This window comes from Natator depressus, chromosome 6 (assembly GCF_965152275.1).
Source record: "Natator depressus isolate rNatDep1 chromosome 6, rNatDep2.hap1, whole genome shotgun sequence".
In the NCBI taxonomy this organism is placed as follows: domain Eukaryota; kingdom Metazoa; phylum Chordata; order Testudines; family Cheloniidae; genus Natator; species Natator depressus.
Genome location: NC_134239.1, coordinates 105,964,037 through 105,973,391, shown reverse-complemented (window position 1 = coordinate 105,973,391; position 9,355 = coordinate 105,964,037). Strand labels below are relative to the sequence as shown.

Genomic DNA, 9,355 nt, shown 5'->3' with positions numbered 1-9,355 from the left:
TTCCAACACTTTCAAAGAAACGATGACATACGTTTGGCATACAATGGAATCTACAGAATTTTATCAACACCAGCAAAAATGTTTCATGAAACACCATGACCTACAAACACACAACATGGATATCAGGTAACACGTACACTCACCGACAAATTCATCAATAGGGATGCATACAAAGGGATTTCAAAATTGCTAATAAAACATATTTCAGTGAGGAAATGTGCAGTGCCACGATGTAATCTGCAATATAATAAATAATCCTCCTAAATTCACTTAACTTGCAGTGTGTCTAACAAGAGGCTCCACAGATTGCACAGAATATGCTTTGTGTGACAAAACATACAGAAAACAGCACATGAGGGGGAAAAGGGGTTTTTTTCAGGTCAGTAGAAAATGTTCCCAGAATCCTGACAAAATCTGGAGCAGGATTTGTATTTTATTTATTTGCCTCATGTCTACAAAATTTTAGCAAACATTCATTTCAGACATTTTCTGTTCTCTCGAGCATTGTTTGGAACACAAAGTGAGGGCTCTCTCTTTAGCTGGGACCTTGGCTTCATAAAATAATACCAGAGGACAGTAAACTACCAGCATTATGTATTCACTTATTATCATACAATCTGGTCCAACTCACAAGGAGAGACACTTCAGTAATAGATTTAAAACAGTGAGATGTAAATTGAAATTGTAATGGATAAACAATAACTAACAATGAATACTATTTTTCATTTCAATATCATCTTACATCCAAAGTTGTAGCCGTGCATTAGAGGAATGGATGATGAACCCTGAACTACATCGATGCTTCCAGGCTGAATTGGTATCTCTTTGGGTATATCTACACGGCAGTGGGGAGCTCACTTCCCACCACAGGTAGATATACACTAGCTTTGCTTGAGCTAGTGTGCTAAAAATAGCAGCTTATCTGGGGGTAGCATGGGCCACCTGCCCAGACCCCCTGGTTCTCATACACACTTATCACATTTTCACATACTTCTCACGCACACACACAGATTGTCAATTCCTGAGCTGACTTGCTTATCCCTCTTTTTTTTGTTAGCTCAACAATGCTGATGAGTCTGAATGAAGTCTTTCCTGTTCTTCATTCAGTTGCTATGTCTAATATTTGCCAGGTGTTTGACTATGACTCTTTGGCATGCACTGGGAGGGCCAGAAGTGCCTTTCCGTAGCAGTTGCCACTACTAGCTACCGTCACTATGTTTAGCATGCCAGCTGAGGCAAGGTCCTGGGGTGTGCTGATGCAGTACACATGCAGCTACTTGGAGAGTTGAGTGAGTCACCAGTCACCATTGCAAGCAAATGACCCATTACAGGTGCCCCTGTCTCTCACAGTTATCTTATATGAAGGACAATAGTTAAACCTCTATTCCATGTTTACTTATTGTTGCTGCATTCAGTTAGGGATAAAATAAGCATTGATCTGAACCATCATCCCCTAAAGTAAACTAAACTTAGGGCTTGGCTACACTTGCGAGTTACAGCGCAATAAAGGAGCCCCGGGCGCCCTAACTCACTACCCGTCCACACTGGCAAGGCACGTAGAGCGCTCTGACTCCGCGGCTACAGCGCTGCTGGTACTCCACCTCGGTGAGTAGAATAACATCTGCTGCGCCTTGGCTACAATGTCCAGGCATCAGTGTGAATGACGTGTTGCATTACTGCGCTCTGATCGGCCTCTGGAAACGTCCCATAATCCCCTTAAGTCAAGTGACCACTCTTCTCATTGTTTTTGAATCGCTGTAGGAATGCGGATGTGCCCTTTCAAAGCTCCGTTTCTGACAGCCGGCTGCTTATCTGCTCCAAGACAAAGCAACCGTTACTGTGGAATGCTGTATGAGAGAGAGAGGCAGGGGGGCGGGGAGAAGGGGGGTCTGCTGCTGTCTGAACTTACAAGACAGCATGCTGACATGCTCTCAGCCCCCCCAAAACCCACAACACACTCCCTGTCACACTCCACCCCACCCTACCTATTTGAAAAGCACGTTGCAGTCACTTGCATGCTGGGATAGCTGCCCATAACGCACCGCTCCCAATGCCGCTGGAAGTGCTGCAAATGTGGCCACGCCAGTGCACTTAAAGCTGTCAGTGTGGACAGACTGCAGCACTTTCCCTACTGCGCTCTACGAAGGCTGGTTTAACTCAAAGCGCTCTACATCTGCAAGCGTAGCCATGCCCTTAAGCAAAAGGGTATTCATTTTTTCTTGCTGCTACATAGTCTTCCAGGGCCCCAATTCTGCAAAGCATTTAAGCACATGCTTAAGTTCCATTGAAGTCAAAGTTGATCACGTGCTTAAGAGCTTAGCTGAATGTGAAGCACATATTGAAATTTAAGCGCATGCTTAAGTGCTTTGCTGAATCAAGGGCCCAAAGTAGAAGTGCTTGTTGTATACCAGAAGAAAAGCTATTCTCTTGTGATCATGGTCTTCCCAGAGGCACAGTATACCAGAAATGCCACAACAATGTCTGTTTCCCCCCAAGATTTTCAGCCCAAACTGTTTGGGATAGTCAGAATAATTAACCGGACTTTTGGGTGCTTATCCAAACTGAACCACCAATCCTTTTAACATCATTCCCTGCAGATTTCAACAGTCTGCTCTTCCTTATTACCTGTTGGCCCCTTCCTCTTAAGGCTAAATGTATTTTTCATTGTTAGGTGGAATTTTTATTGTTTCTAGCTGCTGTTTGTGGACCCATTACAAATGAGCCCTGAGAATGGGAACCTGTATGTTGGATGGAAAATGTTAATACAGAAGCAGCACAGCTTATCCTGTTTAGTCATTCTTGTATTTTATAAGTAAGAAATCATTTGGGTTTGCATTCAGCAATAACATTCCTTTTTCAGACCTTTCGACAATGTCAATGGGGCAAGGCAGATAAATAATTCTGGAACTTACTTGACAACAAAGGGCTAGTTTTTGGCAGCAGAGAAGCAAACAAACACTCAGGTATGAAGAGACTTGTTTCCTTGAACTCTCTACCCTGTTCAGTTCTCAACGGCCTTGGCATGCAGGTCCTGGAATTAAAGGTTTCCTGATTACTAAATTGGCAGATACAAAAGAGATTTGAAATCTTCCATTGCTTTATGCAGCAGGGAAGCCTGGAGTTCCTGTGTTTTTCAGAGGAATAAAGGCCTATGGGCTGGGTTTTTTTGTTTGTTTGGGGTTTTTTTGGTACAAGTTTGTTCATCTTGTACTTCCCATCAGTCTTTAGTGGTTGTTTGACACTCTTCCTACAGATCATCCTCCATACGTTTGATGGTGCGGGAGCTTTGGCTGACATTGCAATTTAGTGAAAATGTCTCGTGTGAATTATCTTTAAAACATGGCTGAGTTTTGTGTACAAGAAACGGAAAGAACTTGTGATACTGGGGAGACCCAGCAAAGCACTGGTAGGCACTGAGCAAGATTTTACATACAACTTTTTCCGTGCACCCGCACGTCAAATCTGACCTACTTCATGCTAGCTATCCCAGCAGCGGATTTCTTCTGAACAGGGAATGCCTGCTGATGCAGCTATTTTTTACACTAATAAATGTTCCCTCCTCTCAAGGATGAGATTGCTTTGTGTCCTGAATCACTTTTGGACCCTTTTAGGGTGACCAGATAGCAAGTGTGAAAAATCAGGACTGGGGTGGGGGGGAAATAGGATCCTGTACAAGACAAAGCCCTTAATATCAGCATAGTCCCAACAATATTGGGACATCTGGTCACCCTAGACCCTTGCCTTCTGAGGCAAAAGGCTAGTGTGATTACGCATAGCGCCAACTCTCAGGCAAGCTCAAGCCTGCTCTCATTGAAATGTTGCCATTGGATTCAGTCAGAGAAGGTTGAGGCTATTCATAGGCTGGTGGATCTGATCACCAGCCTGGGAAAAACAATTGGCTACACCCAGCTCAGTTTGTAGCCCTTACCTGGTTATTCTCCAACACAAAAATGGAATATGGAACAACAGCATAAATAGTCCGGTTCCTGACCTAGATTACGGGACTCTCTGGCCTCTGGCAATTTACTGGTGAGACTCTTCGCCAATCTAGGGGAATCCACAAAACTGGCTTGCTCTCTTGCAGTTTTCTGCTGCAGCTACAGTAGAGTGTACTTACAGCCTTTCTGGGCCCAGGTTTTCTAATTGAGCTGAGGCCCTCATTTATATTCTCTAGCTGGGAGTCATCCAAGCCAATCATTTGATGCTGTCCCGCTGAGTCAGATGAGTCCTAGCATCTGTCTCCCAGACTTGGCTCCAGGACAGGGCTGGCTGCTCCTGGCCCCGACTAGCCCTTAAAGGGGCAGACTGCTGTTTCATTTCCACAAAGTGTCACCTTTCATGAGTGTTGTTCAGTGCACGGGAGCCACTTGTATGGCTTCATAAGGAGCAAGTGAGAGTCTTGTTCCACCTCGCCATGACAGTTCTCCTAAACTTGCAGTGGAAGTTTCCTTGCAGTGACCCCGATGAACATGTCTGCTGAGCCAAACGGAGGCAGAGAGCAAAGACCTGCCTTCCTGATGCCAAAGAAAAACCTGTTTGTGACTAATACTTTGGAAGCATTGTTTAAGAACAGTTCAGTTACCCAAAAATATGACCTTCGTAATGTTGCCAACGCTGTTTTTGGAGTCAACATTGAAATCTGAATTACAGAAAAATTTTAGTGTTAGAAATGCTAGAGATTTTATACCTTGCTTTTTATACTTAACCCACACTATCTGAGGAACAATGTTTAAAAGGTAGAATGCCCCCATGCACATGTAGTTGTAATTGCAATTACTTTTAGTATTTATCTTTTGTATTACCCTAGAGACCTTTTCCAGGTACTGCTCCTTGACATGGTGGGAAGGCTTGTGTTTTCCAATGATGCTGAGTGCTATGCCAGCATGAGCTTTAACTCTTGATAGCGCTATTCAAGCTGCACAGGTTAAGGGCAGGGATCCATCAAGAAATAGTCCATTGATCCTCCACATTGGGGGTTGAGCGATAGGCCAACAACCTATCCTCATAAAAAAGTTGAAGTATAGAAACCCAAAGTAGCCATTCTGGAAAACAGCATGATAGACCGGAATGGCAGAGTCTTAGTCATGCCCTAAACAATGTCTGATGGCACAGAAAGGATTCAGATTACCCTAGAGTGCAGTGGCCCCAGATGAGATTGGGGCCTCATTGTTTTAGGAGCTGGACAGACACACAATAAAGGACAGTCCCTGTCCTGAGGACCTTGCACGTACAAATCAGGTCCTGGTGTACATGTGCAACTGTTTAATTTGTGCATACAACTCTGAAAACTGTGCATGCAAATGTGGGTGCACATATTTTGCACTTGCACCCGGGCCCTTCACCCAATTCTTTAAAAAATTGGCCTCCATTTTCATATAATCTTAAAAGGCATAGATCCATTGTAGGTGTTTGGAGCCAGAGTCTTATACCCTTAGTCATTTTGAATAGTACCTTGCTCCACTAGTGGTCCCATTATTGTAAATTTCAATGGGAGTTAGCCACCTAAGTATTTCTGGGAATCCTACCCTAGGATCCTATGTCTCACTGACTTTCAGTGAGTGCCCAAGTCACTTCTGAAAAGGGGACTTAGGCTCCTAAGTCACATAAGCACTTTTCAAAATCTAGTAAAGGACTCCAAATATTAGGCCTGATCCACCGCTGAGAATTGTGTTCACTTGATAAGCTGTCTCACACTCTGAAGATGGTTCTCTTGTAGGAAGCAATGTCTATCAATTCCATGAGCCATTCATTTAACAGTGGGCCTTCCAATAATGCTTTTCTTTGTTTCTTTTGTATGTCTATACCATAGAAATACCATACCAGTTCTATGTTGCCTAGAAACTCCCCTCCAGGACCTCACAAGCAGCTGGTCTGACAGATTTATGGCTGCATAGCTGGAGTGCGGGCTAGAGATCTTATCCATTAGATTTCAAAAATCTGCTTTAGTCTTATTAATCACGATCTTCACTATATCTTGAGAGATTTAAAAATAAAATCTCATTAATTTTCATTATTTATGTTAAATTGTTTACTTGTTGCACTTCACTTATTTTGGTTGGTTTCATTTTCTGTTTATAATCAGTTTTATTTTCTGCTTCTCTTGCAATACCACAATTTTGCTGCCTCTTTGAATCCAGCCTGCTGAGAAATGTTCAATAAGCACCTGAATTCTTTTTAGGTGACAAATCTGAGAAACTGTCCCAGAATGAGGTGTCAGAAGAGGAAGGTTTGGAACAAATTGATCAATTAAACAGTAATAAGTCACCAGGGCCAGATGGTATTCACCCAAGAATTCTGAAGGAACTCAAATATGAAATTTCAGAGCTACTACCTGTGGTAGTATTGCTTAGATCAGCCTCTGTACCAGATGACTGAAGGATAGGTAATGTAACACCGATTTTTAAAAAGGCTTCAGAGGTGCTCTTGACAATTACAGGCCTGTAGGCCTAACATCAGTACCAGGCAAACTGGTTGAGACGATAGTAAAGACAAAGGTGAAAGTGGGCCGGTATGGTGTACTGGTAAGAAGTGGCCGCCGGTACCGGCCCATACACAGCTGACGTTAAAACCCCTTTCTCCCACCCCGTTGGTGGCCCTACCAGCTGGGCCGCTGATGTGGGGAGCAAAAGGGGCTGCTGCCCAAGCCCCAGCGATTTAAAAGGGCCCTGGGCTCCCGGCTGCTGCCTCTACCGCAGCAGTGGCCGGAGCCCCGGGCCCTTTAAATTGCTGCCGGAGCCCCGGGGCAGGGCAGGCCGGGCAGCACGGCAAGGAAGCACCACTTCCACCCAAGGCCCCGCCCCTTGTGCCTGAGGCCCCACCCCTTCCGGCAGCCTAGAGTCTGGCCCCCATACCGGTAAGCCTTTTATGTTACTTTCATCCCTGAGTAAAGAGCAGAATTAGCACACACATAAACATGATACATTGGGGAGGAGTCAATACTGCTTTTGTAAAGGTAAATCATGACTCACCAATCTGTTAGAATTCTTTGAGTGGGTCAAAAAGCATATGGACAAGGGTGATCCAGTGGATAGAGTGTACTTGGACTTTTCAGAAAGCCTTTGACAAGACCCACACCAAAGGCTTTTAAGCAAAGTAAGCAGTCCTGGGATAAGGGGGTCCTCACATTGCTCAGTAACTGGTTAAAAGTTGGGAAACAAAGAATAGTAATAAATGGTCTGTTTTCATAGTGGAGAGTAAATACCAGGGTTCCCCTAACGATCTGTACTGGCTCCAGTGCTGTTCAACATATTCATATATGATCTGGAAAAGAGGATAAACAGTGAGGTGGCAGAGTTTGCAGACAATCCAAAATTACTCAGGATAGTTACGTCCAAAGTGAACTGCAAAGAGTAACACAGAATCTCACAAAACTGGGTGACTGGGTAACAAAATGGCAGATGAAATCTAATGTCACCAAGTGCAAAGTAATGTACATTAGAAAACATAATTCCAACTATACAGATAAAATAATGGGGTCTAAATGAGGTGTTACCTCTCAAGAAAGATCTTGGAGCTAGTCTGGATAGTTCTCTGAAAATATCCGCTCAATGGGCAGTGGCAGTCAAAAAAGTTAACTGAATGTTAGGAACCTTTAGGAAAGGGCTAGTCAATAAGTCAGAAAATATCAAAATGGCACTATATAAATCCATGATATGTCCATGATACTGCAGGTCTGGTCTCCCCCTATCAAAAAAGATATATTAGAATTGGAAAGGTATAGAGAAGTGCAACAAAAATGATTAGAGATATGGAACAACTTCTATGCATGGAGAGATTAAAGAGACTGGGGCTGTTCATCTGAGAAAAGAGATGACTAAGGTGGGGTATGATAGAGGTCTGTAAAATTGTGAATGGTGTGGAGAAAGTGAATAAGGAAGTGTTATTTATCCCTTCATGTAACACAAGAATGAGGGGTCACCTGATGAAATTAATAGGCAGCAGGTTTAAAACAAACATAAGGAAGTATTTCTTCACACAACACAGAGTCAGCCTGTGGAACTTGTTTCCACGGGATGCTGTGAAGGCCAAAAGTATAACTGGGTTCAAAAAAAGAATTCATTTATTTGTGGAGAATAAGTCTATCAATGGCTGTTTGACAAGATGGTCAGGGACACAGCCCTATTCTCGGGGTGTCCCTAAACCTCCAGCTGCTTGAAGCTGGGACTAGATGACAGTGGATGTATTACTTGATAATTACCTTGTTCTGTTCATTCCCTCTGAATCATCTGGCACCAACCACTATCAGAAGACAGGATTCTGGGCTAGATGGATCATTGGTCTGACCCAGTATAGCCGTTCTTATGTTCTTATCAATTCAATGAAGATTTTTTAAAATGTGTATAAATATATTTTTGCATACAGATCTAAATTAATTAACTAAATATTTTATTTTTGAAATGATATTTGAGGCTCACACTATTTGATGATTTCCCTTTAAAGCTTAGTCCAGCAGCCTCCAAGATCTATCTTTTTCTTTACTTTCGCTCACTTCCTCTGCATTGCAATACTAAACCATGGTTGTTTATAGAGCTGCAGCACTGAATTCACTTTCATTTGGGCCTGACCCTGGGGAGGGCTGAGCACCCTACCATCTCACTTACACCAGTGGGAGTGGAAGGTGCTCAAAGAAGCTCAGAGGATCAGATGCTCCATTAATGGATGCGGTGTCTGTTCTGCTTCTGATGCTTTTCAAAGGCTAACATACTTTCTTCTCTGATTTTATGGCTGAAGCTTGCTGTCCTAATACAGAATCCAACAAGTTGGTGGAGTTACTATGAATTTACACAGGCGTAACTGATAGCAAATTGGACCTTCAGGCCTTGGTCCCATTTAAGGACTGAAGGGTTTGATCTTCTGCATTTCAGAATCTGGTGAGTAAAATGGACAATGAGGAAAATCTATTGTAGAGTGTTAGGCGCTCAATGAGTGTAACTTTCACACTGTATATTTTTTCCTCTGTAAAACTGAGCTTATATCAGTCCATCTACAGACTTATAATAGTTGAAGCCCCAATGCTGCAAACCCGTATACACATGCTTAGCTTTCAACGCATGAGTTGACTTCAGTGGGGTTACTCACGTGCTAAATGTTAAGCATGCGCATAAGAATTTGCAGGATTGGGGCCTAAGTCCCTTTTTAATCATCATTTCATGAGTTCAGCAGGTAGGCTTTTTTTAAATATAAAGCTTATATTTACAAGTTGCAGGATTGCGTGAAGAGATAAAGGCAAAAAAAACCCATGTACTGCTTTTCTGATCAAGGCTTAACTAACGACGCCCTGGTACAAAACAGCAAAACCACACAAAGTCGCCTTTATCTGCTTAGATAACTTTACGCAGGTCTGTGGTCAAAGCCC

The 9,355-nt window shown here is 43.0% G+C and overlaps 1 long non-coding RNA gene across 1 annotated transcript; it reads right to left on the bottom strand.

Moving 5' to 3' along the window:
- Window positions 1-1,603: 1,603 nt before the first annotated feature.
- LOC141990185 (uncharacterized) lies at window positions 1,604-7,119 on the bottom strand. Its single transcript, XR_012640101.1, has 3 exons — window positions 6,969-7,119; window positions 2,913-3,031; window positions 1,604-1,812 (listed from the first exon to the last, which is right to left on the bottom strand). It is a non-coding gene; the product is annotated as an uncharacterized LOC141990185 (long non-coding RNA).
- Between the last annotated feature and the right edge of the window lie 2,236 nt (window positions 7,120-9,355).